This window comes from Arachis ipaensis, chromosome B10 (assembly GCF_059453495.1).
Source record: "Arachis ipaensis isolate K30076 ecotype BB chromosome B10, ASM5945349v1, whole genome shotgun sequence".
Classification (NCBI taxonomy): Eukaryota; Viridiplantae; Streptophyta; class Magnoliopsida; order Fabales; family Fabaceae; genus Arachis; species Arachis ipaensis.
This window is the reverse complement of record NC_142435.1, coordinates 33,512,690-33,519,509: the sequence shown is the minus strand read 5'-3', so window position 1 is coordinate 33,519,509 and position 6,820 is coordinate 33,512,690. Positions and strand designations below refer to the sequence as shown.

At 40.7% G+C, this 6,820-nt stretch overlaps 1 non-coding gene across 1 annotated transcript; it reads left to right on the top strand.

Moving 5' to 3' along the window:
- Positions 1 to 5,600: 5,600 nt before the first annotated feature.
- On the top strand, positions 5,601 to 5,708 carry LOC148579631 (small nucleolar RNA R71). The gene has a single exon (XR_015896557.1). It is a non-coding gene; the product is annotated as a small nucleolar RNA R71 (small nucleolar RNA).
- The last annotated feature ends 1,112 nt before the right edge of the window (positions 5,709 to 6,820 follow it).

The following is a 6,820-nucleotide window of genomic DNA, read 5'->3' as shown; positions in this document are numbered from 1 at the left end:
TATCTTGGAGAAGAAATAGACTTGAGTTGAATAGAAAAACAATAGTACTTTGTATTAATTTATGAAGAACAGCAAAGCTCCACACCTTAATCTATGGTGTGTAGAAACTCCACCGTTGAAAATATATAAGAACAAAAGGTCTAGGCATGGCCGAATGGCCAGCCTTCCAAAGAGGGTTCAATCATCAAAACATGATTTTAGGATGATCAAAAGATTTTTTTTAATACAATAGCAAAAGGTCCTATTTATAGAAAACTAGTAGCCTAGGGTTACAGAAATAGGTAATTAATGCAGAAATCTTCTTCCAGGCCCACTTGGTGTGTGCTTGGGCTGAGCATTGAAGCTTTCACATGTAAATACTTTTCTTGGAGTTAAACGCCAGCTTTTGTGCCAGTTTGGGTGTTTAACTCCAGCTTTTGTGCCAGTTCTGGCGTTAAACGCCAGAATTCTTGAGCTGACTTGGAACGCCTATTTGGGCCATCAAATCTTGGACAAAGTATGGACTATTAAATATTGCTGGAAAGCCCAGGATGTCTACTTTTCAACTCAATTTAGATCGCGCCAATTGGGTTTCTTTAGCTCCAGAAAATCCTCTTCGAGTGCAGGGAGGTCAGAATCCAACAGCATCTGCAGTCCTTTTTCAGCCTCTGAATAAGATTTTTGCTCAGGTCCCTCAATTTCAGCCAGAAAATACCTGAAATCACAGAAAAACACACAAAATCATAGTAAAGTCTAGAAATGTGTTTTTATTTAAAAACTAATAAAAACATAATAAAAACTAACTAAAATATACTAAAAACATACTAAAAACAATGCCAAAAAGCGTATAAATTATTCGCTCATCACAACACCAAACATAAATTATTGCTTGTCCCCAAGCAACTGAAAATCAAATAGGATAAAAAAAAGAGAATATACAATGAATTCCAAAAACATCTATGAAGATCAGTATTAATTAGATGAGCGTGGCTTTTAGCTTTTTGCTTCTGAACAGTTTTGGCATCTCACTTTATCCCTTGAAGTTCAGAATGATTGGCATCTATAGGAACACAGAATCCAGATAGTGTTATTGATTCTCCTAGTTAAGTATGTTGATTCTTGAACACATCTACTTTATGAGTCTTGGCCGTGACCCTAAGTATTTTGTTTTCCAGTATTACCACCGGATACATAAATGCCACAGACACATGACTGGGTGAACCTTTTCAGATTGTGACTCAGCTTTGCTAAAGTCCCCAGTGAGAGGTGTCCAGGGCTCTTAAGCACACTCTTTTTGCTTTGGACCACGACTTTAACCGCTCAGTCTCAAGTTTTTACTTGACACCTTCATGCCACAAGTACATGGTTAGGGACAACTTGGTTTAGCCGCTTAGGCCAGGATTTTATTCCTGTGGGCCCTCCTATCCACTGATGCTCAAAGCCTTGGATCCTTTTTATTTTACCCTTGCCTTTTGGTTTAAAGGGCTATTGGCTTTTTCCCCTTGCTTTTTTTTCGCATATATATATTTTTCTGCAAGCTTTTCACTGCTTTTTCTTGCTTCAAGAATCAATTTTATGATTTTTCAGATTATCAAATAACATTTCTCCTTTTCCATCATTCTTTCAAGAGCCAACAATTTTAACATTCATGAAAAATCAAATTAAAAAATATGCACTATTCAAGCATTCATTCAGAAAGACAAAAGTATTGCCACCACATCAAAATAATTAATCTGTTATAAAATTCGAAATTCCTGCACTTCTTTTTCTTTTTCAATTAAAAATATTTTCCATTTAAGAAAGGTGATGAATTCATTTTCATTTTTTTAAGGCATAGACACTTAGACACTAGTGATCATGTAATAAAGACACAAGCATAAATACACATAAAGCATAAAAATTTGAAAAACAGAAAATAAAGAACAAGGAGATTAAAGAACGGGTCCACCTTAGTGATGGCGGCTTGTTCTTCCTCTTGAAGATCTAATGGAGTGCTTGAGCCCCTCAATGTCTCTTCCTTGCCTTTGTTGCTCCTCTCTCATGGTTCTTTGGTCTTCTCTAATTTCATGGAGGAGGATAGAATGCTCTTGGTGCTCCACCCTTAGTTGTCCCATGTTGGAACTTAATTCTCCTAGGGAGGTGTTGATTTTCTCCCAATAGTTTTGTGGAAGAAAATGCATCCCTTGAGACATCTCAGGGATTTCATGATGAGGAATTTCCTCATGCTCATGGTGAGGTTCTCTTACTTGCTCCATCCTTTTCTTAGTGATGGGCTTATCCTCGTCAATGAGGATGTCTTCCTCTATGTCAATTCCAGCTGAATTACAGAGTTGACAAATAAGGTGAGGGAAGGCTAACCTTGCCAAGGTAGAGGGCTTGTCCGCCACCTTATAGAGTTCTTGGGAGATAACCTCATGAACTTCTACTTCCTCTCCAATCATGATGCTATGGATCATGATGGCTCGGTCTATAGTAACTTCAGACCGGTTGCTAGTGGGAATGATTGAGCGTTGGATGAGCTCCAACCATCCCCTAACCACGGGTTTGAGGTCATGCCTTCTTAGTTGAACCGGCTTCCCTCTTGCATCTCTTTTCCATTGAGCGCCTTCTTCACAGATGTCCATGAGGACTTGGTCCAACCTTTGATCAAAGTTGACCCTTCTAGTGTATGGGTGTGCATCTCCTTGCATCATGGGCAAGTTGAATGCCAACCTTACATTCTCCGGACTAAAATCTAAGCATTTCCCCCGAACCATTGTAAGCTAATTCTTTGGGTCCGGGTTCACACTTTGATCATGGTTCTTGGTGATCCATGCATTGGCATAGAACTCTTGAACCATTAAGATTTCGACTTGTTGAATGGGGTTGGTGAGAACTTCCCAACCTCCTCTTCAAATCTCATGTCGGATCTCTGGATATTCACCCTTTTTGAGTTTAAAATGAACCTCGGGGATCACCTTCTTCTTGGCCACAACTTCATAGAAGTGGTCTTGGTGCACCCTTGAGCTGAATCTCTCCATCTCCTATGACTCGGAGGTGGAAGCTTTTGCCTTCCCTTTCCTCTTTCTAGAGGTTTCTCCGGCCTTAGGTGCTGTTAATAGTTATGGAAAAACAAAAAAGCTTTAGCTTTTACCATACCAAACTTAGAAGGTTGCTCGACCTCGAGCAAAAGAAGAAAGAAGAGAGTAGCAGAAGAAATAGAGGAGATGGAGGGGGCTTAGTATTTCAGGCAAGGGGGAGAAGTAGTGTATATGTTGTGTGAAAATGAAGGAGTGAAGATGGGCTTATATAGGAGTGGAGAGGGGGGGTATTGTTCGGCCATTATGGGTGGGTTTGGGAGGGAAAGTGGTTTGAATTTGAATGGTGAGGTAGGTGGGGTTTTATGAAGGATGGATGTGAGTGGTGAAGAGAATGGTGGGATTTGATAGGTGAGGGATTTTTGGGAAAGAGGTATTGAGGTGATTGGTGAATGGGTGAAGAAGAGAGAGAGAGGTGGGGTGGGTGGGGATCCTGTGGGGTCCACAGATCCTGAGGTGTCAAGGATATCTCATCCCTGCACCAAGTGGCGTGCAAAAATGCCCCTTTCTGCCAATCCTGGCGTTAAATGCCAGGCTGCTGCCCATTTCTAGCGTTAAAACACCCAGAATAGTGCCAGACTGGGCGTTTAACGCCCATTCTGCTACCCTTACTGGCGTTTAAACGCCAGTAAGTTTCTCCTCTAGGGTTTTCTATTTTTAATTCTGTTTTTCAGTCTGTTTTTGCTTTTTCAATTGTTTTTGTGACTTCACATGGTCATCAACCTACAGAAAACATAAATTAACAAAAGAAAATTGAAATTTAACATAGATAAGTAAAAATTGGGTTGCCTCCCAACAAGCGCTTCTTTAATGTCAATAGCTTGACAGTGGGCCCTCATGGAGCCTCACAGATGTTCAGAGCGATGTTGGAACCTCCCAACACCAAACTTTAGAGTTTGAATGTGGGGGTTCAACACCAAACTTAAAGTTTGGTTGTGGCCTCCCAATACCAAACTTAGAGTCTGACTGTGGGGGCTCTGTCTGACTCTGTGTTGAGAGAAGCTCTTGATGCTTCCTCTCCATGGTTACAGAGGGATATCCTTGAGCTTTAAATACAAAGGAGTCTTCATTCACTTGAATGATCAATTCTCCTCTGCCAACATCAATCACAGCTTTTGCTGTGGCTAGGAAGGATCTGCCAAGGATGATGGATTCATCCACACACTTCCCAGTCTCTAGTATTATGAAATCAGCAGGGATGTAGTGGCCTTCAACCTTTACCAAGACATCCTCTACAAGTCCATAAGCCTGTTTCTTTGAATTGTCTGCCATCTTCAGTGAGATTATTGCAGCTTGTACCTCAATGATCCCTAGCTTCTCCATTACAGAGAGAGGCATGAGGTTTATGCTTGACCCTAGGTCACACAGAGCCTTCTCAAAGGTCATGGTGCCTATGGCACAAGGTATTGAGAACTTTCCAGGATCTTGTCTCTTCAGAGGTAATCTCTGCCTAGTCAAGTCATCTAGTTCTTTGATGAGCAAAGGGGGTTCATCCTCCCAAGTCTCATTACCAAATAACTTGGAATTTAGCTTCATGATTGCTCCAAGATACTTAGCAACTTGCTCTTCATTAACATCTTCATCCTCTTCAGAGGAAGAATACTCATCAGAGCTCATGAATGGGAAAAGTAAATTCAATGGAATCTTTATGGTCTCAGTGTGAGCCTCAGATTCCCATGGTTCCTCATTAGGGAACTCCTTGGAGGTCAATGGACGTCCATTGAGGTCTTCCTCAGTGGAAATCACTGCCTCTTCCTCCTCTCCAGGTTTGGCCATGTGAGACGTGTTTATGGCCTTGCACTCTCTCTTTGGATTCTCTTCTGTATTACTTGGAAGAGTACTAGGAGGGAGTTCAGTAATTTTCTTACTCAGCTGACCCACTTGTGCCTTCAAATTTCTAATAGAGGACCTTGTTTCAGTCATGAAACTTTGAGTGGTTTTAATTAGATCAGAGACTATAGTTGCTAAGTCAGAGTGGCTCTGCTTAGAATTCTCTGTCTGTTGCTGAGAAGATGATGGAAAAGGTTTGCCATTGCTAAACCTATTTCTTCCACCATTATTGTTGTTGAATCCTTGTTGAGGCCTCTGTTGATCCTTCCATGAGAGGTTTGGGTGATTTCTCCATGAAGGATTATAGGTGTTTCCATAGGGTTCTCCCATGTAACTCACATCTTCCATTGCTGGGTTCTCAGGATCATAAGCTTCTTCTTTAGATGAAGCTTCTTTGGTACTGCCTGTTGCTGCTTTTATTCCAGACAGACTCTGAGAAATCATATTGACTTGTTGAGTCAATATTTTGTTCTGAGCTAGTATGGCATTCAGAGTATCAATTTCAAGAACTCCTTTCTTCTGATTTGTCCCATTATTCACAGGATTCCTTTTAGAGGTGTACATGAATTGGTTATTTGCAACCATCTCAATGAGTTCCTGAGCTTCTGCAGGCATCTTCTTCAGATGAAGAGATCCTCCAGTAGAGTTGTCCAATGACATCTTGGATAGTTCAGATAGACCATCATAGAAGATGCCTATGATGCTCCATTCTGAAAGCATGTCAGAAGGACACCTTCTGATCAATTGCTTGTATCTTTCCCAAGCTTCATAGAGGGATTCACCTTCCTTCTGTCTGAAGGTTTGGACTTCCACTCTAAGCTTGCTCAATTTTTGACGTGGAAAGAACTTTGCCAAGAAGGCATTAACTAGCTTTTCCCAAGAGTTCAGGCTATCTTTAGGTTGTGAATCCAACCATGTTCTAGCTCTGTCTCTTACAACAAAGGGAAAAAGCACGAGTTTATAGACCTCGGGATCAACCCCATTGGTCTTGACAGTGTCACAGATTTGCAAGAATTCAGCTAAGAACTGATGAGGATCTTCTAATGGAAGTCCATGAAACTTGTAATTCTGTTGCATCAAAGAAACTAATTGAGGCTTAAGCTCAAAGTTGTTTGCTCCAATGGTAGGGATTGAGATGCTGATGAGCGGATATTTTATACGCTTTTTGGGGTTAATTTCATATAGTTTTTAGTATGTTTTAGTTAGTTTTTAGTTTATTTTCATTAGTTTTTAGGAAAAATTCATATTTCTGGACTCTACTATGAGTTGTGTATTTTTTTGTAATTTCAGGTATTTTTCTGGCTGAAATTGAGGGAGCTGAGCAAAAATCTGATTCAGGCTGAAAAAGGACTGCTGATGCTGTTGGATTCTGACCTTCCTGCACTCAAAGTGGATTTTCTGGAGCTACAGAACTCGAAATGGCGTGCTTCCAATTGCGTTGGAAAGTAGACATCCAGAGCTTTCCAGAAATATATAATAGTCCATACTTTGCTCAAGGATAGATGACGTAAACTGGCGTTCAACGCCAGTTTTCTGCCCAATTCTGGCGTCCAGCGCCAGAAAAGGATTAAAAGTTGGAGTTCAACGCCAGAAATGGATCCAAACCTGGCGTTGAACGCCCAAAATGGCCTTATGCACGTGGATTGCTTAAGTCTCAGCCCCAGCACACACCAAGTGGGCCCCAGAAGTGGATCTCTATACCATCTGTTATAGTTTACTCAATTTCTGTAAACCTAGGCTACTAGTTTAGTATTTAAACAACTTTTAGAGACTTATTTTGTATCTCATGACATTTTAGATCTGAACTTTGTACTCTTTGACGGCATGAGTCTCTAAACTCCATTGTTGGGGGTGAGGAGCTCTGCTGTGTCTCGATGAATTAATGCAAGTATTTCTGTTTTCCATTCAAACACGCTTGTTCCTATCTAAGATGT